Source organism: Fukomys damarensis, unplaced genomic scaffold (genome assembly GCF_012274545.1).
Source record: "Fukomys damarensis isolate Sample0158 unplaced genomic scaffold, DMR_v1.0_HiC HiC_scaffold_8, whole genome shotgun sequence".
NCBI lineage: Eukaryota > Metazoa > Chordata > Mammalia > Rodentia > Bathyergidae > Fukomys > Fukomys damarensis.
This window is the reverse complement of record NW_022900920.1, coordinates 3517771-3544483: the sequence shown is the minus strand read 5'-3', so window position 1 is coordinate 3544483 and position 26713 is coordinate 3517771. Positions and strand designations below refer to the sequence as shown.

Below are 26713 nucleotides of genomic sequence, written 5' to 3'. Positions count from 1 at the left end.
ATAATTATTCCTCCATGTGTCTCTATTAAGTACCCTTGTCATTGGATTGAAGGTTTGTTTATATGAGGCAGGTGAATCAGTCAGTGCTTGCTAGCGAAACAGATTTAATGTGAGATGTATAAATACAGAAGGATTTACAAGGTAGGATTTCAGTGGCCACTTGCAGAGTCAAAGTTGGTAGAGTGTAAAAGCGCTGTGTACTGGGAAACTAAAGGATGCAGTCAAAGGTTGAAGGCTTGGAGCTCACTTTTAAGGTCCCACTTGAGTCCATATCAGAGGCCTACAGATCTACACTGGAAGGCTGAAGAGTCTGTTCTTGAATCCAAGAGATGATGTTCCAGCTGAAGGTCACCTCATACTCCATTCTGACGATAAGCCTATTTGCTGGTGCCAGTCATACTCAGGGTGGATCTTCTGTCTTCTGTAAATCCCTTCAGCCACATCCACAACTATCCTTACCCAATTTAGTTGAGTGTTTCTTACTGAAGTTGACCCAATGAGTTAACTATCACCAGGATAATCTTGTCTCAAATTCTTAAGATAATTGCATTTGTAAACACCAGGATAATCTCATCTCAAATCATTATCATATTACACCTATAAAGAACTATTTTTTTCATATTTGGTGCATATATGTTTATGATTGTCATCTCTTCCTCTTGAATTGTTCCCTTTACAAGGATGTAGTGGCCTCCTTTGTCTCTCTTAATGAGTTTTGGTTTGAAATTTACTTCGTCTGTGAATTCAAATAAAGTAACATTTTGAAGTTCCACCAATTTGATATGGATATTTTCAGCATCCATTTTTAGCCTACCACAGATAGCAATGACTGTCAAGACCATTTTAATGAAGGTGCAATCACTCCTTACTTTATGTTTAAGGAGTGATTGTGTTACAAGCTACAAACAGGGAAATGGCAGTAAGTACAAAACTCAACTCTGTCATACTTAAGAATTGTCTTTTCAAAGTATGTTAAATTCTGATTACCTTCTAGGTTATCACCAGTAGGTTCTTACTGAAAAAATTTACTGTGCATCTCCAGATTCTAGAACCAAATTGTTTAGTGGAGGATCTGTTCTGCAGCAAAAATCTCAGATGTTGTTATGGTAAATCTCTATGGAGATAAAGAGACCTGACTGGAGCTGTAGTAAGGAATGGACTACAATAGTCAGGCAAGTGAAGTGTTATAAGAAAAAAATGAACAAAACTTGGCAACTTTATTTGACCTTGTTATGGGGATGGGAAATCGTTTTCTTAGTTCTATTGTATTTTTTTTCACTGAGATGAATTGATCATGAGATTACTTCCATATCTTAGATTTTCTGAATGTGAACTCTTCTATTTGTTTTAGTAAGTCCCTCAGGGTCAACAGTGTTTTGAAGTGAATTGAGTGCTAGAAACCTAACCTAGTTCCAGTTCTTGTTGTTTTCGCTGATAAGTAATCTATTCATGCATCTACACATTCCTGGTTTTATGTTTCTTGAGACAAATGAGCTGAATCTCAAACACTTCTGATATGAAAGAGGGCTTCCTGAATAAATTACATATGCTAATATTTTCTGTAAATATTTTTTCTCCTTTCAATCTGTTGACATGACAGAGAAATAGAAAAGAAGAAAATAAAAGTCTTGGAGGGAGAGTGCTTTCTCCCCTTTTTGTGAACAGTTTCTGTAGTCTCACAGAAGTTTTTCATACCCTATAAATATGCATAATAGTGCACATTGATTCAGCCAAATATATTAACATTATAATCTCAGAAACTGTTTCAGCTTCTCTATTAAAGTTTATAAAAAGCAGTAACTAAAAGGGAAACAGAAATCTATTCAAGAAATAATATTGAAAGTGATGAAACTAAAACTAAATTAGAAGAACTCTTATTTTATTTTCATAGTTCAGCCTTTGTACAAATGTTATTTACTCAAAAAGATAAATCTAATTTTTCATTTGCTATATGGCACAACAGAATAATAAAGCTGCTATATTGAAGATCAGAGTAACAAAACTAATAGCATTGCTTTCACACTGATAAAGGTTTGATATCATTTTTATCTAACATTAGTTTCTGGTTTCAAAATATTAGTATTTCTGCAGTAAAACTTCAGTTAGTAATGTAGGCAGAGATATTTATTACCAGCCAAAGAGAGCAAGATAATACAATCTTATAACAAATATATTATGCTGACCATCAACATAATTGATACTTTATGATGAACATATTGGTGACTAAAGTTAAATTATTATGCCTAACATACAACTCATTATTTTCTATCATCTTTTAATATGATCACTATGTAATCCTTTTCTGTATAAAGATATTATAACCTTTTAAAATACTACATAATTAAATATAAAACTATCCAGGTGTGGTAGCACACCTGCAATCTCAGCACTCTAGGAGGACTGCTACTACCAGACAAGTTTGGGCTACCTAGCAAGACTTGTCTCAAAATTTAAAATTTTTAAAAGGGAAAAGGGGTGTAGTTCAGTACTAAGGCCTTGGGTTCAATTCCCAGTACCACACTAACAAAAAATAAAATAAAACTTTTTGGCATTGCAAATCACTCTTTTTACATATTCAGTCTCCTTTGTATTTCGAACTCTTTTACTGTCACTGCATATGTGTGTAATGGTTTGTAGAGGAAGAATTGGATAAATATGTTTTTAAATAAATAATTTCATTTTTCCCATTTTACTTATTATAGTTAATTTGGAAAATACAGACAAGGTTAGAAAATATCCAATTATAATTCTGGAAAATTCCAATGAAAAATAGAGGCCTCTTTTTTTTTTCACTTGAGAAAAATGCTACATTGTTCTTAGAAATTGTTTATGTTGAGAAAGCTATCCTAAAATTTATTTTTTGTTAAAACTATCTTTAAAATCACCTAATACAGAAGAATTACTTGTGAAATGCAGTTTAAGTTTTCTAGGCCTGGGTATTTTCCTTGAAGGGATCGCTTTCAATATACATGAGAACTTATCCCCAAAGGCATTTGTGAGCAGGAAATTCATTGAGCATTCTCACATGGTGGTGATACAGTACATTGGAGGGATATTCTGAAATCAGAAGCACAGCTTGGAGCTTTAATTTGAGTAACAGCTTTCTTTCAAATGGTACTTTTTTCTTTGGTTCGGAGTTGTGACCTGCAGTTCACCTAGCAGAGAATAGCTTATTTACTCAGTTAATTTTGATATATTTGTAATTATGGGCATATAAGTCTATCTCAGTCACTTTCTTGTTGCTGAGACAAAATACCCGACACTTGCAACTTAAAAGAGGAGCAGTTTATTTTGACCCACAATTTCAGAAATATCAGACCATGGTTGGCAGGCTCAATCACAGAAATAGTATAGTGGAAGGGCCTGGGCGAAGGAAAGCTGCTCTTGCCATGGTGATGAGGAACCAGAGAGTGAAAGGAGGAGCTAGGAAGGGAGACATACCCTTCCAGGTGAGACCTCTGGTGACCCATCTCCTCTGATCAGACCCCATTTCTAACAGCGAGTTAGTGATAGCATCCTCATAATCCAACCACCTTACAGAAAGTCCCATGCATGAACACATGAGACTTTGGGGGAACATTCCACATCAAAATCACAACAAGCTATAATATAGAAAATCACCAACACTGACAGTTTTGTGTTACTATTTTATTGAAAGTTTCTTTTGGCAAGAGTTACTACTGCCTCTAATTGATGGAAGTCACAATAAGATTAAATTTATAGTTTATTAGCATACCTCATTGATAATCATGTAAAAGTTATATTGTACTGGAATATAGTAGTGGAAGCCAGTACAGCTCTTTTTTTTTTCCTCCCTATACTGGGATCAAACTAAGGACCATGTGCTTGCAAGACAGGCGCAGTGCCACTGAGCTAAATCCCCAGCCCTGTTAATACAGTTCTTATAGAAATAAAAATTTACAGCTTTTATTTGGTTGGATAAAGCAATCTAGAAGAATATACCTATAGTTCAACAGCATATTTCTATTACATGTTTCAGTAATCAGTATATAAAATTTATAATTTAAAAAACCCTGATCATTTTATCAGAGGTATTTTTTATTTCTAAACAAGGATTGTGCCTACATGGAACAGCTCCCTCAAATACATATTTGATAAATACGCTAAAGGGTAACCTGCATCAATATGCAAATACAGTTTTGGGAACTAAAATACTTTTTGCATTGCTGTTTAGGGGTAAGACTTCATGTATAGAAACAAAACAGAATGGAGATCTCAAAGAATGATCCATGTAAAAAAAGAAAATAATCCACGTGTATTTACTTCTTCTGTATGATGATACCATAAATCAGTGGACCTATATGTGGAGGATAAGTCTATAAAGCTACTAGAAGAAAGAAAAAAGCAAACATCTGTATCATCCATATGATCTATGGGCTCTAGAAACAACCTCTCAACATTTCAAAAGCACAACCCATAAGTGAAACACTGATAAGTTAAAATAAAAAATTTGTTCAATTAAAGCTCTAAGGACAAAACTAAAAGGCAGTTGACAGAAAGAAGGAATATATTTGTAATATCTAAAATCAATAAGAGATTAATATATTTGATTTATAGAACTCTTGGAAGCAACAAGATGTCAAGAAGATGGGAAAAATATGTGAAGGATAGGAACAGAAAATTTACTTAGGAGAAAACCTCAAGCTAATAACCACATGTTCAAATCTTTAGTAGTTTTGAATATACAAATTAGAAAAACAATGAGGTATTATTTTCTACCTATTATACTGGCACAGTTAGAAAGTTTGATAATTCAAGTGTAAGCAGATATGAGGGATATTGTTTTAAACTATTCAGAATAACTATAGATAAAATGATTTGCTGAGGGATACAGAATGTTAAAAGATCTAAATTGTGCCATCAAAGACATAAAATGTTATAAGGGTCCAAGAAGTAAAGGTGAAGGGAGATAGGAACGTTTCTGCACTGCTGGTGGGATTGTACATAGCTTCAGCCATTCGGAAGAGCAAATGAAGAGCATCGTTACTTTCTGACTGAATTTCCACTTCTGTGTATACTTCCACGGAAATTCTCATGTGATTGTATAAAGGGTATTTGTGGTACTTTACTGTGTTGGGGCCATTGGAGCAATACGGATGTCCATTGCCAAGAAAATGCATCGAGCGAGTGTGGTGATTACTTAGCAAGAAGAGTTATATAAACTTTAAAAGCAACCGATTTGATTTTATTCATAGCAACATGGATGGGTCATAAAAGCATTGTGAAAGAAATAGTAATATATAATTCAGTATCATCTACATGAATTAAATAACGCTATGACAATAGTATGCATTTATAAAAACAATTCAAAGAAAAAATAAAGCATTTAAATGGTTGTTGGCTTTAAGGAAGAGAATGTGAATGTGGTATACATATAAAGAGAAATTAGAGATACTTCAAATAGAGAGGTTTTGCAAGGATCAATGAAGATAATGTGTCATGAGCTGAGTATAATTAATTCAGTCCTTTGCATCTGAGATAACATGCAAAATAAGACACCAAAAAAAGCATCATAATGACAGATATTTTTAAATAATACACAATTCCTCTGTAAATTCTAAGTTGTTTGAAAGAATGGATTTTGTTGTTATTCTTGTTAATTTTTGTAACTGGTGCCTGACAGTAGTAAGTGTTAAGCAAATTATTGTTAATTAAATTAGCAAAATGAGTGAATGAATGGATACAACTGATTTTTCAAGAATTCTGTATTCATTGCATTTGTTATTGTCAAGTTTAAAATGCTCTAAATCAGGGAAAGAAATACAGTTGTTAGTTTTAGTGGCTCATTACACTGTATCACAAAGTGGTTAAATGAAATCTGAGGCTTCTTTCTAAAATACAGATTTGATTACTTGCATGACTACATGCTTTATTGTTTCCATTTAAACTTTTAGAGGAAAAATTACTTTTTAAAACTTAACATGCTCATGATTTGGCTTCTTATTACATCCTCCCCACCCATCACTTTATTTAAGCACCCTGAATTCTATGCTATAGGAAACTTCTTTCATTTCACAAATATGACATGTTGTTTGATGACCTTTGGTTTCTCTCCATCTGATCTTGCAATAGTAATACTCTTTCTCACAGAATCATGGGGTGGTTCAGGTACTTGCAACAATAAACAAAATGTATTTTTGCTTTAGCATTGTCCTAGATTCAAGGGATGCAATGATGAGAGAAAAAAGTACATTGCTTAAGTCATATGATTTGTTACTATGAGCCCACTTTGTAGAGTGTTACTGAATCATTAATTTTTAACTGCTTCATAGGTTAACCCTATTCTTTCCTTCATTGAGCCAGGGAAACTTTCGTAATTATAAAATGTCAGAGTTGCAAGAGGTCTTTGAGGAACTCTGGAGGTACAAACTCTCAGAACACTGATTAGGGTCTGAAAGCCATAGTGGACGTGACTGACTTAATATCACAGTACATTTTGTCTTCAATGGTTGTTTTCTAGGAACTAGAATGCTCCTTTTTAACTCCAGGAAGGATTCTACATGAACACTTACCTAGGATAATACAATAGGCAACATAAAGAGAGGGTTAAACCTTGTGGTATTTTTCTTTTTCTATTGTATAGAGGAAATCTGGGAAAAAATAGTTGGCATTGGGCTTCAGACAAAAACAACTAATAACTTCGCTGATCTAGGAATGTACCATAGGCATTTTTTTTTCTGGTGCTGAAGAGGAGACATTAAAAGTAAAGGTTAGTATAGAAAATCTTTGGGTTACCAAGACTTGACTAACATAAACTTGGCTTTACACAGTTTTCCATAAGCCAAGACAAATTTTTCTTGATGTATAAACACATACATCATGCTCAGTCTTGAGTAGTTGGTGTGTGAGGAATGAGAAGACCAGACAGGAGTTTCATTATGATGTCATGCTCTCTTGTTTTTAAAAGTTACAGATAACCATTTAAGTATCTAGTAATATAAAGTGACTTTGATTTATATTTAAAAAATACCTAAGAGGTTCCACAATAGCAGCTTTATGGAATTCAGAAGAAAATAATGCTAAAAAACTTAAACAATGTTACTATGGATCTAGACTATGTCAAAAAACCCAAAAAGCCAGTTACTCATATGCTTAAGATCGTCAGCAAAATAGGGTCACTAGGTTTTAAAAAATATTAATGTTTTTAAAAAGTCACGAAAGTAGCAACCATGGGAAAATCAGAAATTTATTAGGATTCTTTGTACTATTTCTTTTACAAGTTAATATTGTTTTTATTTAATTTCATGGGAGGTGTGTACAGGGAAAGAGACATCTATATTTTTTAATCCTATAAACATTTTAGTCCTTAACCTGAAAAATTCATCTTTCAAGCCACAAATAAGTGAGTCATATGTATGATAGATTTTTTTCCCAGTATTTTTCAAAGCCTTAGGATGTTAATCTTGAATGTGTCAGATACTTCTCTTGCTTCTAGCCCCTGGTAATTTGGAAAGACATCTACCATAATTGGGTTGTTTCTGAACTCTCTCAAGTTAAAATCTTAGAAGGCATCTATCCATAACAAGTGGCAGTTTTGGGTCACTAGTGGTTACTCAAGTGAATCATCAACCAAGTATTTTACTTTATTTTCCTTACCAGTTCATTATTTAATTTTTTTCTAAACTTAGCTTAGAGTCTGTCCAAGGCTTGACCACATGTGAAGCCTGACATTTTAAAGGTCAGCTGGTTTGAGTTATTTGAATGTAAGAGTCAACAGATTTTTTTTTTCTTTTTTAGGCAGGAAATTGTCTATTGTTTTTCCACTTGAAAAATTAAATAAAACATGCAAATATTTTATGAGCTTTCCTCAGACTTTCCCAGAAAATGTTTGTATTTGTGCTGAGTTAAATCACAGGGAAGTTACAACCTCAGATGGCTTGGAGACAATTCATATTTTAATAGTTGAAGGGTTAGATAGGAGTAAACCTGTGGAAGAAAGAATTCTACTGGCTTAAGTGTGGAGAAGAAAATATGACTTCTTCATGTGTGTGTTCTAGCTTTCTACAGTATTATAAAATCCACATTTGGAGTATGGCTGAGGTAGGACTAGAGTAGTACATGCTAAGATTTCTGTGATATTCTGTTGCCTCTGAGTTTATACTCAGCTCCAGTATCATATTAGGTTTTTGAGCTTAAGCCTTTATGGAAACTGCCAGCCTAATAATGCTCAGAAGAAAACTGGTTGGAGTTCACCATTTTCTCCTAGCAACTTTGTCTTCTAGACCATGGTCCACATGTTGAGAGTAATCTGATGGAATGCAAAGCAGATAATAAATTTCTTTGCATGAAATCTTAACTTTTTACCCTGGCCTGGAAGTAACTTGCATGATCTGAATCAGCCTAGAAGGATTTCAACATCTGCTGAGCTATAGAGGATGGCCAGAGAGGAGGTAGAGGGCCTGGGTATTGGTTGGTAGAAAAGCAACACTCAAAACACCACTGTTAGGGCCGGTGGTTCCACTACCTGCCTCACAAACGCAAGGACTCTAGTTCAATCCCTGGTACCTAAAAACAAACAAACAAACAAACAGAAATCCTCTATGGTTTGACTCTTTTCTCTTTATGTTGCCCTGGCAGTTTTCATGCTGCTACCTCTCAAGCTTTTTCATTATGATTTTTAATAGATTTCATTCAATATTATTACTGGTTCCTTTAAAAGAAATGTCGCACTTGCCTAGAATAAGCTCAAGAGGGGGAACTACTTCCTCTTCTCTTTCACCTGACCTTGCTTCTGTGTTAGCCCTGTCTACCCACTTTACCCTCATATTAATTCCTTTAATTTGCCAAGTTATTTCTGTCATTAAGACCTTCAACGCAAGCTGTTCTTTCAGCATGAAATTTCTTCCCTCCCTGTCTTTGCCTGACCAAGACTTCTCATCCTTTAGAACTTAGTGTAACTGAGTCCTCATCAAAGAGAACTTCCACTGAATGATGAATGAATCAATGAATGAGGCATTTAAAGAGAAACAATGCAGAGCTGCAGCCTTCAAGAAACATGTAACATTGCTAGGATGATATTTTCTGAATATGTAAAAAGCTCATAAGACAGCTAAAATGTTAAAAGAGATCTGAATACTCAGAAGACACAGTGACTACATTTAGCTGAGGTTTTTGTTACTGGCTTCAAAGAATAGGTAGATTTTCAAAAGATCTTGATGGTAATATTTATTTCTCCCAAACATAGAGGAGGAGTATACGCAAATGGAAGAACACTTCCTTTTTGGAAGAAATAAATATGGGAGTTCAACTGGAGTTGGAGAGGCTGATTAGAGAAGAAAATCATTGAGCTTTATAGGAGGAATATACCTTATATTCAGATTCAAGTTACCTTAAATGAATGCCTGCTGTATGTCATGTAAATTAATATTTTTCACTTAATTTATGTTTACTCTACATAAAATGTTACTATTTATCTGAATAAACATTGGAGTAGGAAAAAAACAATAACAACTAAAAAACTTCTCTGGCAATTCACTGAGCTATTCAAGTGTTCCTCAGTCCCTATCTTACATCGTCTAAACATTCACCTGTGTTATCCATTGACTTATATCATAATTTGAAATATTTTATCTCCTACTGGTAGTAAATGAGAGACCCTAATGTGTGTTCTTTGTTAAGTTACCCACTTGATTTTTTCTTTTCTTTTCTTTTTTTTTTTTGTACCGGGTATTGAACTCAGGACCTTGTGCTTGTGAAGCATGTGGTGGAACTACTGAGCTAAATCCCCAGCCCCTCACCTCTCTTTGATCGCTGGTATTTAAAGTCATTTCTAAAGCCTTTACCAGCCCACAAAGTCTGTGGTTCTGTGGTTCTGTGACTGATCCTGAATTGGAAATAGCTACTATTTGATGTTCTCTACCTAAAAGAACATTCTGATGTATCTGTTTTGAAACTTTTTATGTTTCCTTTTAAATTATGAACTGCTTCTGCATGGCAAAAGTCTCTAAGGGGACATTGATGGCCATAGTTCTGCATTTCTAGATGTTTCTCCATAACTAGCCATTCATGTAGCAGGTACATAGAAACCCAGGCCAAAAAAAGAACAATAGTACAAGAATGAATATAAGGATGAATGAGAAGATGAAAATCAGGAACATCAACTATTTAATATACAAATGCACCCTCAATGATGAAAACAAACAAGAGACTGGAAGAAAACCCTCTAAAATACTAGATAATTCTCTTTCAAATGTCTTAATTATGGTTTTTCAAATTTTCCCCTATTTGACTTTTTTATATTGTCTAAATTTTCTGCAATTTCATATTTTAACTCTTACAAAACGAGTTATGTGTCTTGTTTTCTTCTGCATACCCTAAAGGGCTTGAACATAATAGAATACAAGGAAGTGTAGCTTGATTTTTCTATTGACTGATCTTTAAACAGTGAGTAGTGAAGATTTGTGCCTTAGAGAAATCTTACACTATGGATGAGTATCTTTAAAGTGGTTGCAGTACTAGTATTATACAGATAGGATTAGGGTGAATCAGGTTTTCAATTCAAGAAATATTTGCAGAGAATACATTTTTTATAACAAAAGACAGCCTCAAAACAAGACAAAAGGTCTCTGACGTCCAGGAGATTACACCCTAGGGAAAATGAGAAATGTATTTGGTTAACTATAGTTCAGAGAAGATAAATTCATGCGTATTAGAGATACAGGGCAGCTGTTGGACTACAGGGGAGGAAGAGATTAGTTCTATTGTGGGGAAATAGAGTGGTGTTTTTTAAATTTTTGTTTTCAGATTGTGTAATAATTAGTATATTCTAATTATAATCACTCATGATCTACCTTATATTTTTCCTTATTTTCATACCATTTTATACTTTATTCATCTTTTTAACTTTAATAGTTCAAATAAATGAATTTAAACAGTAAACTTTATTTTACTTCTATAAATGGAAAAATAGTTCACTCACCATAAGTAGACAGTACCTAAAAATAAAGACAGTATAAATAAAATGGTGTTATTAAAGTCTATCTACATAGTGTTGCCTGTTCCTTGGCTCTGGGGTTGAGTCCTTATAAAAAGAAAGTTTAGCAAGTGTTTGAGAAGTGCTAATGACATATTAGCATGACACCGAGACATGCTTCTTAACAAACCAGAAATCCAGAAAAAGAATTGAAAATGGAATAACTTTCTCCCTATGTGACTCAGTTATTTAATGTGTTCCCCTAGACATATAGGGGGAAGAGATGTATCTTCCAAACCTGCTTGATATCCAAAACTCGAGTTCATATTCTCTAAAACTAGAGTGGATTCTAGAAATAACAGGTTAAGAGTTGGAGGAATTTATTGGGAAATAATAGCTTCTGTCTGTCTTAGACAGAAGGGTGACCAGAAAGTGGGTTGCCCAGGGATCCTGTTTCAAATTGGGATAAAATTATAGTCCACCAGTAAGATTACAAGTACAGTCAATTAGGTAATATTGGTCCAACAGGAAGTCACAAGGTGGACATTTTGGTGGGACAAAACCTTGATCAGCCAGTAAGATTTCAACAAGTATAGCGGCTTAAGTAATATTAATTGAATGAGGATCCAATGGAGAAGCAAGTCATGTAGCAAGTGTACAAGGAATGAACAAAGATTTTTGGATTTTCAGTAAAGGGATGGGTCAGAGGTCTTTCCTGGAGGGATAGGTTAATGCTGTGGTCCCTCACCCAGGTGATTGGTGCTTACTTAGAATATCCATCTCTGCTATTCATCCCTAGGGGAAATATTTGGTTGTGCCTCAATTATTTTTCTATGTGAGGGCCCAGCTTTGTCTAACTGCCTTATAATAATTTTTGACTAACTTAACTATCTGCAGTACTACCACTGTGGTACTAGTCTCAGTTATTTGGAAGTACTTTGGTAATCAACAGTCCATATTTTAGCTTTGATGAATATGATATGAGCCTCAGTCATGGAAGGAGTGGTGTTACCTGAGACTTTTGTCAGCCAGAATCTGAGGCTAGGATATTTCTGTGAAAAAACTGAGGAAGCATTTGGTTTCTTTATGGACCTTATTTCTATCTCATTCTTCATTTACATTTATTTAAGTCATTAGGCTACTGTACCTGGCAATAGATTGAAAACAAAGAAGAGGAGGGAGATTTGCTTTTATTTTGTAGTGTTTTTTTCCTGCTGTCATAATTCATTTCATTTAAGAAGTAGGAATGAGCTATGTCAATTTTCCTGTGCCATATTTCTAATTCCTTCTTCCTAGTTTTCTACATCTAGATGAAGGCCTCCACCTGCCGTCCTTCTGTATGTCTACTTAGACTATAAATGCCTCTGCAAATGTGAGTAATGAAATCTGTTTTTGAAAGCAAATTTACGTCCTGAAATGGACTTCACTAGTGAGGTTTGCTGGAGTTTATCACTTCAGAAATGTAACCTCTCAAATGTAGATCACTAAACACATCAGTATCATTTCAGAAAATATCTTGGGCACAAATGGTGCTTTGATGCTTTGTAATCCAGATAAATGCTGTCAGTGAAGACAGAAAGTGCGTTTTTATGAGTTAGACTTGAATAGATATGGATGTTTGGATTTGGCAGGACATCATAAACCCCTGAGACTTTTCTGGCCATCTTTTTCAGAGATAATTTTGACAACAAACTGAAGAGAATTCCTCTTTGTTCAGTGTGAAATTATTAGATTACTAAGATCTATTTTTGTGTGGGGTTTTTTGGTCTCAGAAAAACCCAACTTTAAGCTTATTAAAAATTATAATTTAGAGCACAATGCAAAATAATAATGAAAGCACTCTTTTAGAAAGTATAAACTCATATCTCATGCTAATGTTCACAAACATGACCAGTATCCTAATCATTCTATCCTTGGAATAATAAGTGATATATTGCCTTCTATAGTTATAATTCAGACACTGTTTTTTTTTATTTTTTGTTTGTTTTTGTTTTTGTTTTTTTTTTACTTTTTTATCCTATCTCATCTTCATACCTATTTTGGAAAGTAGATATTTTTCCCACTTTCAGATGGGAAAATCGAGGGTCTTATGGGACAGCCAAGGTCACATAGCTAGAAGTAGTAGGAGCCAGTACCTCCTAATCCTAAAAGTCTATTGTTAGGTAAAAGAGCCAATAAACCAGGACCAGACCAAGACTACAACAAGCCTTCATTATGAGGAGGATCTGCTAGGCTGTCTCTGAACAAAGGAGAGAAAAGCAATATGGCAGTACAGTGAGCTTGTTTTATAGGAGTGGGGTAGGCTTTGCCTAAACTCGGGTGGAGTTGAGTGAGGTAGTATTAAGAGATTGGAGGAACCTGTGACATCACCTGCTGTTAGGAGGTAGCAAGTAGTAGGTTACTCTTTTGGTGGGAGAAGAGGCATGATGAGAAGCCTGTCCTTTGTTGGGAGAAGCCATATTTTAACATGGAGGCTGCTATTCTATGTGGCAGCAATCTTAAAGCAAGGGAAAGCCAGCATCTATGTCTTTAAATTTGTTTCCTAATTTCAGTGATGCTCCAGGTGAAGTGTGACAGGATTACAAAGCAGTAGAAAGATTATACACTTTTAATATAGCTAACATTTATTTACATTTTCTTCTGTGTTCCTTTCTACCACTGTGACATATAAGTATCACATAATACAAAAATCTGTGAAATTTGTTTTATTTTTCACACACACACACACACACACACACACACACACACAAAAGCTGTTAGAGCACAAGGTTTAGAGTTTAGGCAGATTTGATTTGAGTCCTTACTAATCACTTACTTACTTCTCAGACATTGGCAAGAAAGTCAATGTCTTTACCATCCAGTTTCTTTAACTATAAACCAAGTTAATAATGAAAGAGAACTTTGCAAGGAAATTTTCCTTCTGTAATTCAAGCTAAACTTACTATGGGAAATTCCTTACTTGAAATTTTCTTTGTTTAGCATGTCTGGGTCTGTCCCACCTCACCCGCCCAAATATGCCCGAGCCAACTTCCTCATCTCGGGAATGTCTTTGTCTCTAGAAGAGTTTTGTTATTTTATTAGGATGTAAATGAGATAGAACCTCATGTTTTAAATCACCCAATGAACACATTGCCAATATTATGTGTGAGCCAATACCATGATTCAGCCCGCTCGCTAATACATATTCAAATTCTGTAACCAATGAATGTATACCAAACATGCCTCACTTGCAATGCCCCACTCCCCCTTAGAATGTATATCTTCTTTGTTCAAGTGTTTTTCAAGGCCAGTCCCCTGCGTGCGAATGCAGACTGGTCCACTGGCGTTAATTAAACTTTCACTTTGTCTCCACTCCTTCTGGTGTGCTTCCATGCTCTCGGACTAGCAAATGTGAGCCATATCAATTACATGGGGAATTTGCTATTTCAATAATGGTGTGTATCTCCTAAGGTTGTTCTTAAATGAAATAAGGATAAGTAAAGGGCTTAGTACGTTTACCATGTAGTAAGGACTGCTCAGTAATAGCACGAATAATTATCATTTATTTACTTAATCCACGTTTAACCTTTTTTTAATTAGTGTATTCTTATAGTACATACTGTTTATAATCATCTCGGGGAGTGGATACATGTACCTAATAGAGCTTAACTCTTTTTAAAAATCTCCTTCTCCTTCTTGCCTCCTCTCTTCCTCTGAATCCCTTTTTCCCATTTTCATTCTTGTCGATATTATTAATCTTATGTTTCTGACATATATTTAGATTATTAGGTACATGGCATATCTTTATTATATTTATTTGCCCCACCTCTCACCCACATGCTCTTAAATGATTTCCTATTTGCAAAAATCTATCCCCTTGCCTCCTTTATTGTGCTCTTTGCACTTTGGCTTGCTCAAATGAGAGATATCATATGGCATTTAAACTTGTATGTCTGATTTATTTCATTCAACTTTTATTGCATTAGATTGTCTTTTGTTCCACAAGTCTCTGCATGAGTGCTTTCTCTTTGCTTAAAAAACCCCTCTATTATTTGCTTGGTTATTTCTTGACTTGAACTTGGTCTTTATAATGACCTGCCTGATGCTACATATGTATTAAAATTGTGTCATATACAAATTACTTGCCCTGGTTTAGCTTTTGTATATGTATACAAATATGTGTGTACACAATGTGTGTGTTTGTGTCTGAGTGTGTGATGAGTGATTCAGAGAGAATGAAAGCCCTCTGAGCCACTACTGGCCTTATAGGTTATTATTTTATTAACAAACCTTTTGATATTTTGAGAATCCAGACCCATCTCTAAACAGCCAAACTTTCTGAAATATAAGTGACTCAGATTGTCAAAGTTTACAGAGAGCCGGGGCTAGAGGAAGAGGCAACCTTTCCAGCTGTTCCTTTTCTTCACTGCACAGTTGTGAGTACTCCTCACAAGTCCCATACATATCTAAAGAAAGCAGAAAAAAACCTGTTGAGGTGCTTATTTTATTACAAAGGTTAAGGAGAGCCATTTCTAAATATTTTTCTTGTAAGTCAAGAATGAAATCTTGTATTATTTGACTAATGTGTTTATTTTGAGAGAATTTAAGATTTAACTACCTTGAATTGTTCATAAAATTTGTCTGTGGATCCTGTTAAAGCCCAAGTACTCCCATGCAACAATTGGAAAAACCTGCTAAGGAAGACAAAGCGAAAGGGTGGAACTAAAAAAACAGTTTGATGGCACATGTGAAATCAGAAAATTGTGGTATGGGCCTGCATTCAGAAAAGGAGTAAGATAAATCAGATGTTTGATGGTGTAAGGCTAAGGTGCCCTTATTCGTTCTTATTCCAGTATGGGTAGCTCTTTTAAGGGGACTGGAAGTACTCTTTACTGATTACTTTGACTAATTATAAGACATAAATCAATCTCCTAACTTCAGGCAGTAGCATTCCTTTTCTCACTCAGTTTGTGCAAGTGTCCTGTCTTGGTTTTCTTTTTTTATTTTCCTTCCCACCCTCCTTTCCTCTTTTCCTCCTTCTGTCTCTCCTCTCTTTTCTGGTGGTACTGGGGATTGAACACAGCACAGCCTTTGCACTGAGCTACATCCCTGGCCCTTTTTTATTTTTTGTTTTAAGACAGGGTCTTGCTAAGTTGTCCAGGCTGGGTTTAAACTTTAAATCTTCCTGCCTCAGCTTCCCAGAGTGCTGATATTACAGATAGGGGCCACTATGACTGGCTTATGTCTTTGTGAGTGGGGGTATGCGGGGATACTGGGGATTAAATTCATGACTTCGCCCTTTGCAAGGCCAGCACAGCACCTCTGAGCTAAATTCCCAGCCTGGATTTTGTCTTTCTTTAGTTTCTAAACATATAAAGAGATATTTTGCCCAATTCTGGGATTTTATACTTGTTCTTTACTTTTATTAAAATCTTCCACATCCAGGTCTTTTTATGGCTGTCTCCTTATCACTGAAGCTTCAGGTCATGTGTTAAACCCTCAGAGAAGCCTTCCCTGAATCTACTTCAGCACAAATGTTGGTTGCTTTCTAGTGTCCTCCTTCTTCTTTTTTTTTTTTTTTTTTTTGGTTATGTATATGGTCACATAACTGAACAACTATTTTGTTCATCCTCCCGTGAAACTGAGTGTTGCCTTGTGACTAAGTTCTGGTCAGTCAAATGTAGATGAAAAAATTCTGGAAAGGAAAGAGATGCATCCTTCTTCTCCTCCTCTACATCTTCTTTCCTGTAACATCTAATGTGGTGAATTGGTCTTGCGGGGAGGCATTTACAAAGCATAGTAGAGCAGATCTTGAAAGGCTGAGTCTTATGAATTTGTGAGATTCTACAGCAGTTCTGGGCTGTCTACTTGCAGGATTCTTTTAAATGAGAGAGAAATACATTTTCATTTAAACCACTGTTATTTTGTATTATTTTGTACATTTAGCCAAGCCTACTGCAAACCAACTTAAGGAACCTCCTTCCTGCCTGCATATATTCTGTAGTCTGTCATACCATTCTGGTTTACCATCTACATGGCACTTTTAATAACTGTAAATAATTTTGTTTCTTTTTTTCTTTATTATTTGTCCCTCCTCTAGAATGTAAACTCTGTGAGGAGGAGCTTGATCTTCCTTGTTCACTGTGGTATCTTCACAAAGAAAACAATACACTCAGTAAAAAATTGTGGAGTGAAGGAAAACAGTAGGGTAAAATACTTTCTACTCCTATCTCTATAAGCATGTCTCTGTGATTTTTTTTCTTTATGGCTGACCAGTGAATCATACAATTTTTGTTTGAGCGGAGTAGTGTATATAAATGTATTTTTCTAGCCCTAGAATTTTATATATTATTACTGCTTTCACTTATTGAATTTTACTACTTAAATTGACCTTCATTTCTACATTCCTTTGGGGGATATTGCTGTCATTTTTAAGTACTTACAGTGACTAAATTTTGGTTACTGTTAGTTTCACTGCAATATAAAATAAACTATACTACTTCAAAAAGAAATAAGATAAAAATATTGGATTTATATTGTACTAACTTTGTGTTTATAACTCTTGCCTCAACAGAAATATATTATTTTTTTCATTTATTTTCAATGTGCTAAATGGGATGCCATTAATGTTTTGTAGACCTGTGCTTCCAGAATCCTAGTGGCTATGTGATGCTGGTTGGTGTTTACTTATCAACTCTTGGGCCAGGGATTTAGCTCAGTGCTTCTGCTGCCTTCCTCACAAGCACAGGGTCCCAAGTTCAACCCCTGGTACCACACACACACACACACACACACACACAAATGTACTTAACTCTTTTGACTTAATAGAGAAAAGTACATTACATTTCCTTGAAACTAATTCAGGGATTCTTATCCCCAGTGATGATAAAAGGAAATACTGATTTAGAACACTTTGTAAGTAGTGGAAAATCCAGCAAGATTCCTTAACTCTTAGAATATTTCTAATGTTTTATGGTAGGGAAATGAGGACCTACTCAGGATGAAATTGTATGATGTATATAGAAAAATCTCAGAGAAGGGGTGATAAAATATGATGCCTTTTGTTCATAAAGGTGAGAATGAGATTCCTGGATCTATAAATGTAGGAATGTATTGTGAAAGCAAAAAAAGATTTCAAGTTTTGTTGGAGGAGAAGCAGGGGAGGAGGAATTCTGAGAATAGAAGTAAACACAGAGAGAGTATGAGAGGGTGGTACATAGGAGGTGAGCACAGCTCTTCCCGTAAAGGACTGGGTCTCCTCTCAGTGTCTTCAGCATTCACACAGGGCTGTAATTTAGGGATGCCTGGCATATGGTAAGTTGAGTAGAAAAAGTGTGGCTTATCTCCTCTGTGTGAGGATTAATATCATAGCTTAGCTTACTTTTTTTTTTTTTTTTAATATCATAGCTTAGCTTTCTTTTTTTTTTTTTTTAATTGTATCAGGACCTTGTACTTTTGAGGCAGGAGGTTACACCACTGAGCTAAATCCCTGGTCAGTAGCTTTTTAACATGAAAGAAGCAATCTCTTTCATTATTGTCCTTCATATGAATCAAAAAGCTTTCTGCACTAAAGTTTAAAAACTCCATGGAAAAATACCTGTAAGCAATCTTGACTCCTTTTTCTATTAAAGAAAAAGAAAAGTGTAGAAAATGCAGAAAATTGAGAAATGTCAGAAAGTGATTTTAACTAATTGGTGACTGTTAAAGCTTGAATCTCATTGTGTTCTCTAATACTGTTTATTAGTGTTTATTATAAATTTAGCATTATACTTAGCACTTTGCTTATGGTTTTGTTTTTGTTTGTTTGTTTGTTTTACCAGTGATTGAATTTGGGACCTTGCACTTGAGAGACAGGTGGCAGAACCACTGAGCTAAATCCCCAGCCCTTAAGTGATCTTTTTAATCCTGACAAAAATGTATGAATTTAGGAGCATTAGATCCAGTTTACAGATAAAGGACTTGAGGCATAGAGGATTAAAGTGTTCAGTGTTGAATTGTCACCACAGGCAAAGCTGAAATGAAGAGCTTGGGCTTGGCCCATTTGATTCCACAGCTTCTGTTCTTAACTAGTTCCCTGTCATATAGCTATGCTATATCATATCTACCATGCCAGTTGTTTCACTCCCAAGTTACCACAGATTTTCCAGACATGTTAATTATCTGCCCCAATTTTTCATGCTTCAAAATAGTCCTTCACTTGTACTTGTTCAGTGTGGAGCTATGTCTTTTTCCTCTGAACCAAGTGGGCCCACAGATTTTATGCAAGGCTAGGTAGATAATACAGAATACCATGGTACACTGACCTAGGTTAAGGTTAGGGAGGCCCAGACCTGGACAAAGTGAGCATTTTTGTGCAGTGAGATGGCTGAGTCTGCCTAGGTGCCTCCCATGTTGGTCAGAAGTGTTACAAGGTAAGCCAACATTGGTAAGGCCAAAAAGTCAGTCACAGTGGCAGAACACAGTCACACTGCATCCAGTGTGAAATAAGGCCAATTTAGCAAGGTTTCAGTCAGGTGAGGAGACTCCTGTCCCAATTTTCCTATAGCAGGAAAATTACCAAATGAAATATAGTGTCCAAAGAAATCGAATCACTGAAGACTTTGGTGGTAGTGGTGGGGTGGTCTTAGAACTGCCAGACCAACCTTGCTTCTAGAGCGAAGCTCAGTTCTAGTGTAAGAAATATCTTACTTGTCCAACAAAAATGCCTTAAGCATTTTTTCTAACTAAACAATAGTCATTTAGAATTCTTTGAGGCTCTTGTAGAAGTATGGGGAAGAGAAAGCATGGGTGGACTGTCATGAATAGTCATCTTTAGAGACCTTATTCCCACTATTATTATTAACTGAATTATCTCCTTCTGGCTCCCCAAATTCATATGCTGAGGCCCTTGCACCAATGTGACTATTGAAGACAGGAATTTTAGGAGGTAATTAAGATTCAGTGAGGACATGAGGGTAGTATTGAAATCCAGTAAGATTGGTAGCTTTATAAAAATAGAGTTGTGTGTGTGTGTGTGTGGTGAAGAGATTACTCTTTCAATGCACTGTATAAGGAAAGGCCATGCGCGGACATAGCAAAGAGGTGGACATCTACCATACTTGCATGATAATCCTGGACTTCCAAAACTGTAAGAAAATTATTTTCAAAGCTTCATTTCTTCATCTATAAAATGGAGTTTGAGAGGAAACCTATTCAAAGGGCTATACAGATTTAGCTGGATAATCTATGCTAAACTTGCAGCAGATAATCTAGCTAGTTAGTAACTTTTTGTTAGTTTAATTATTATTATTTTTACTAATCTTTCTTGTAAAAGTCACTATACTTAGAAATACAAAGAGAAATAATGCTTTCATCCGGTCCTCAGGGAGCTTCCATGAATAAAAAAAAAAAGAATGCATGATTCCTGTGAAATTAAAAGACTCTCAAAGATGCCAAATCTTTTAAAACATTTTCAAAATTTTTGTTTCCAATAAAGCCACTGTCATTCTTTTCCTACACACAATTTATCTGTCTTCTTAAGCCTTTTGAAGTCAGCTATACTAGGCTTTTTTTTTTTGCATCTTTCCTCCTGGCCCTGTATAATTTGTTGCCAAATATTATACCTCATGTATTATTCTTGTCACTTCCCTGGTGCTTCTCCAAAACAGACCTTTTTCTTACATACAAAAGAGGAAGACTTCCTTACAAGAGCATCTAGTCCAGAGGATCCACATATCACACATTCCAGCTTTGTTATTTCTTCACAGAGAGCATATTTTCTTGTGAAAGCAAAATAAAACAGCTCTATAAAAATGATCACAGTATCATAGAGGTACCAATTAGCACAAAAATAATTTTGCTCCTAGTCTCCATTATAGCCAGATCTGAGTATTCCTGTAGCATAACTGTTCTCTCCAGACAGTATTACTTCAGTGCCTTTTTGTTTAATAAAAGAAAAGGGGCCAGTGTTTACATATTCATATGGTAAAATGGTTCTTTCACTTTCTCCCTCATCTCGCACCCCTCTTCTTTCTCTAGGTAAACCAATAGTAGAGAAAGAGGCAACTCATCACTTCTTGTCACTTGTAGTTATAGTCCTGGTTTAGATTGCCATCATATGAATGAACAACCTTTCATTATAATCTCTCACTTAAGGTGGCACAAAAAGCTAGACAGAGCCAGTGCTCGTATAAACAGTGATGTCAATAGTTAGAACAAGTAAAGGGGATTTGGATTTTTATCTCTCCTTAACTAGGAGTAATGTTGCGATGGCATTATGTGGTTCTTGGAATTGGTAGCATGTTGTCATCTCATGGCTTAACATTTCGATTGCTCATCTGTTTGAGTTATTTGAGGTGAGAATGTTGATTTATTAAGGATGCACTTGTCAATATTGTACTGAAACAAAGGTGCTGGTATTTTCTGCCATCATGTAATATCACAATGACACTTGAAGTTATATTGTTTCTTTCATATGTACTTTGAGAAAATCATTGTGAGGAAATTTGGCACAGCCACAGATAGGGCCAGAAATATTTACAAATGTTAGAACATAACAGGAAAGTATAATTGATTGTATGTCCAGAAAGGAAACTGTGGGGCCAGGGATATAGCTCAGTGGTGCTGTGTCTGCGTGGCAAGCAAAAGGTCTTAAGTTCAATCCCTGGTGCCAGGGGGGAAAAAAAAGAAAGAAAAAAAAAAAGGAAAAGAAAAGAAAGAGAGAAAGAAAGAAAGGAAAAAAAAAGAAACTGTAATCCGTTTTCTATTCCTGTGCTCGTGAGGCCGGCGGTGGAACCACTGAGCTAAATCTCTAGCCACATCTACCTTTAAGACCAGCCAATTTTAAGGCTTGAGTATGAATGAATCAATATATCTTTAATTTTTAAATCATGCAGCAAATATTTACTGAGCACACTCTACTGAATTTCAATGAATCTAAGACTTTAATTATGAGACCAGTTATTATTTCAAGTACAACTACTGTGTCAAGCAGCATATAGCATAGTTCCTGCTGATCTCTACCTCCTCGTATTCATGCCTTTGAGTAATCCTTGAGTGTAATTTGGACATAGGAATTGCTTCTAAAGCACAATATATGGCAAAACATATAGGAAGTCACTTCATATAGATTACAAATGACTATGACTTTAGTCTTGCCAGGTTTCTTTCCCTCCCTTTCTCTCCCTTCTTTCCTTTACACACATTCTGTTTCCCTCCCTTCCTTCTCTCTGCCTTCCCCCTTTCCTCCTTTCTCACTCTCTTTTACACACACTCACTCCCTTACTGTTCTTTGCCATCTTGCTTGCTTGTAATGAAGCAATGGCCAGGTTCATCTTGCCCTCAGGAGAGACCTTGAAGTAGAAAACTGAGTTAAGCTGCACCTGGATACCATATAAAGAAAAAGAAAACAGAAAACACTAGGATAGAATACAGTGTTCTCGAGGGTTTTATTTTCTAATTTAATATAGAAAACTTGATCTTTTCTCAGTTTAAACTAAAGCTAAGTATTATTACTATATCTATTTATACCTTGTATTCCTAGCAGCATTTTTCTCCATTTGCCATACTTCTATGTCCTTATTCTGTTTTCCTTATTCCATATCTTTTTCCTTTAGATTCTTTTCCTTCTTTTGGGACATACCTTGTCTTTATAGAAAAGGCATGTGCTGGGCCAGGGATTTAACTGAGTGGTACTGTGCCTACCTTGCAAGTGCAATGTCCTGAGTTTGATCCCTGGTACCGGAGAAAGAAAGAAAAAAAAAAGTATGTGCTTACTGACTTTCTAATTTAAATTTTATGAACTTTACATTTTCTATGTGTAAAATAAGGACAGAAATATCTGCTATATTAGGCTCAACTTTTTTATTTAAAGTGATAGAAATCCATTTCAGATTAATTTAGGCAAACAATAAAAGTGGAAATTTATTGATTCAGATAACTCCAGGAAGGGTGAAATTGAGGCTTAGAGATTACTAGCACCAGAAACTACAGTGTCATAAGAAATGCCCTTTTGTATTTGTGAACTGTGCTACTCCTTGGTCATCTTCATTTTCTCAGATTGTCTTTTTCACATGACTGGAAACTTGGTTACGAGCAGCTCCTATCTCTTATATCTCTGGTACAACTTTGCCAGCAGAAAGGATCCAAATTTCTTTCCCAACTGCAATTTAATAAATGCCAAAAAGAAGACTGAAAGGTCTATCTGAGGTTACACTGGCTGTTGGAAGGAACAAGAGATTTTACATTTGGCAACTTAAAAAAAAAAAAAACACCTGGTTAGAACATGTATATGCATGTTTGTATTTGTGGCAGTTGAGGGAAGGCATTGCACCTCTTGAATGATTATTATTAGAGTTAGAATTTTTTAAAGAATGTGACTACATTATAGCTGTTGCTGTGATTTCTTTCTATTAATATAAAATAAAATTATATTCTATTAATATAAAATAAATAAATTTTATTTAAAAAATAAACTAGGGCTGGGGATTTAGCTCCGTGGTTCTGCTGCCTGCCTCACAAACACAAGGACCCAAGTTCGATCCTCTGTACCAAAAACAAAAACAATCAAACAAAAATAAACTATAATCCATCTACTGTCTTTATGACCAGACAGTTATGAGGACTGAGTCTTAATGAAATATTGTGATGTGAATGACAAAATGCAAAATATTGTAATTATCTAATTGTCCCTCTTTTAGTACCCTTAAATTTCTTCTAGAAAGGACTTTGGCATTGAAAACAATAGATAAAAGGCTAATCCAATCTTTGAAAAGAGAAAATAATTACCCCACATCGCACTTACTTGATGTATATTTACACATGCTCTTCTGGGCCTGTTCTGCATCACAAAAGAGTTTATGAAGTCATAGTTGTATTTTCCTACAATTTTCTTTTCTGCTTTTAATAGTATGTAATAAATATTTCCTGACTTTTTAGGTAGCAATTCAGAATGATAACATTGTGGCTATATACTATGCCAACATGTTGATGATTCATAATTTATACTGAATTTCTTCTTTATTAGTTAGATTGAAAATAAAAGGAAGAAAGCAATGAGAATCTTTCTGCATTACCTACAAATGTGCTAAGTAAAGAAAGCTATCAGCAGATGAAATGTGAGCAGAAAGTCATTTTTAAGGGAAAGAAGAGTGGATTCTGTAAAAAGTGACTTGGTTTTGGGCTGGGGATTTAGTTCAAAGCTGCCTGCTTTGCAACCACAAGGGCCCAAGTTTGATCCCTAGTACCACCCCCCCAAAACAAGTGGTTTGATTTTTAATGTTTCTATATCTGTAAAAAAATTTGGAGAATTACAAAGCTTTTGTTTGCAACCATTTAGAACAAAATATGATGGTCACTAAGTGAATTTATGTTCACTAAGAAGAAATTCTGTCAAGTTAAATTGGCTTGATATATTGAGAAATTCCATACACAAAGGCTATATTGATTTCTGGAAAACAATTTGTAAAAGGCTTTCATGTTATATATCTTGTAGCTAAAATGATAAATTTGCACCTAAGTGAATTTGCCGTTGATTGAACAACTGTTGTAGTATGACCACAAAACAATCTAAAGCAAGTTTAGACTACATTAATAGATGTGTAATATCAATAAAAATAAACAATGGTTCTTTTAGCTATTAAAATTAATAGTGTTCATGCCAGGGATTTAGCTCAGTGGTTCTGCTGCCTGCCTTGCAAGCGCAAGGTCCTGAATTCAACTCCGCGTAACAACAACAAAAAAAAATGAATAGTGTTCAGGAAGGTCTCTGACTGTTAGGTACCTTTTCTTTCCAAAGTCAACACTGTGGAGAAGATAGAAGAAGAGTTCAGCAAACTTAAAAAGGTCAAGGATAATGAAACTTGAAGCTAACTAGAGGTAGATGAAGGAAAGAGAATACTTCGAGCCAACTGATAGGCATTGTACTAATATCATACTAGACAAAATTCGTGCATTATGAGTTTCCTGAAGAATTGTGGTATGTCTCATTGAACCTTTCTAATCTTTTATCATCCCTAAAGCCTAGCATATTATGCCAAGAATAAAGGAACTAATCAGTTAGCAATTAAGGAATAATAGTGAATGCATATCATGAATTGAGTTTCCTCCTAGGCTGAGAAGAGCTTTCCAATACCTCTGTCCTTCAAGGTCACTGAAACAGTACAAACTAGAATATCCAAGGCAGTGCTACTATCTTTAGCATTGTGCAAAGAGACTCTAAGGGTGGACAAAGTTTATAGTCATCCTATTCAACTTTTCTTTTTTTAGATGAGAAAATTGAAGCCCCAGAGAGACCAAGAGTCTTGTTCAGTATCCCATAGCTAATTAGAAACAAAAGCTATTTAGGAAATGTTGGTGTCTAGGACACCAGTGCAGCAGAATTGTTTCTCTGCCCCATTTTTTCCTGCCTCAGCTGCTTCAGAGATCATCTCTTAATAATTTGTACAAAGGCACTTGATGTAAATGGATTTGTGTCAGTCCCTGCCTCCACTGCTTGCTTTCCAAATTAATTGGCATTCTTACTCTCATACTTATATGGCGTATCTGCATTTTGCCAGCACCCCTCAGTTGTCTGGGATTTTGATCTTCAAAGCCAAAGATAATGGTTTTATTAGTAATAAACTACAAACATGAACCATCTCGGTCTCTACAAGGAAAGAATATGAAAGCTATGGACCTGATAAACTGGCTTAAATTCTCATGAGGTTTTAGTCAAGATATTTGCTATGGTTGCAATCTTACCCGAAGGCTCAATTTGGGGAGGATCCATTTACAAACTAATTTACAACCTTGTTGGTAGGCTCCAGTTCCTAAGTAGCCATTGCTCAAAGGCTTCACTTCTTCACTATATAGATTTAGTCCATAGAAGTTCACTATGTTTAGACTAAAAGCATGTTTTTTTGAGGTTCACTTTCTATCATGGGAAGACAGACAATAAAGAATAGACACTATTATTATTGATAAATATAGTATTTTCAAAGACATTGTATCCTACTTACACTGTTAAGAAGATAGAGTAGAAGCACTTTTCCTTATTCCTGTTAAGCACAATCAAAACCTCAGGTATAATAAAAATATAAGGGTTTTCTTTTTTACTTATATATCCCAGATTTGAAGCAGAGGAATCCACAAGCTGGGTACCAATGAACACAGACCAAAAGTCCCCAGTAAAAGCCAGTTTTCTCTAGGGAAAGAAGGAATAAAAGAGAAATCTATCTAAACAGAAAATTGTGACACAACAATAGTTCTACACTATCCCACACCAAACAACTTTGTGCTATATCCCTTATACTAACAGAGGTCAAAGAAAACATAGATTTCAAGCTTCATGGGGCTCTGATTCCCCAATACCATTGTCCAAGTTGGGATCCTGGATTTTCATTCCCATTGTCTGGTACTTGAGATGACCTCTTTCTCTTTCCCTACACTGTTGGTGGAGTCAGTGGGGAGCTACACTTCCATTCTTCCCCAATAGTAATGAGAAGGCAACCTGGACATTTGGCTACATTTGGCAGTAAGTAATGAAGCAGTTATCTCACTCCTCCTTGATGGAGCAATGTGTAAAAAAGCCATTTGAAATAGAAGATTTAATACATTGCTTTATTCAACCAAGCAAACTGAATATAAGTAGTGGAAAGGTAGCAAGAAAATCTCTGAAATCTTGGAAACAAAACAACAAACAATGCACTTTTAAAAATCCATGAGTCAGAGGAGGTTTCATGGGGAAAAAAAACTGCATTGAACTTCATAAAAATAACATTAAAATGAGCCAAAGCAATACAGAGAAGAAAATTTATAGCAGTAAAATACATATATTACAAAGGT

At 35.3% G+C, this 26713-nt stretch overlaps 1 protein-coding gene and 1 long non-coding RNA gene across 4 annotated transcripts in view; both read left to right on the top strand.

Annotated features, from left to right (window-relative positions):
• Hpse2 (heparanase 2 (inactive)) overlaps positions 1-26713 on the top strand; it is a 770839-nt gene that overhangs the window by 278188 nt on the left and 465938 nt on the right. The window lies entirely within an intron of this gene.
• Positions 12235-26713, top strand: part of LOC104872299 — a 133380-nt gene continuing 118901 nt past the window's right edge. Inside the window, exon 1 of the long non-coding RNA XR_002025853.1 lies at positions 12235-12305. This is a non-coding gene — a long non-coding RNA (uncharacterized LOC104872299). The remainder of the gene's footprint in view (positions 12306-26713) is intronic.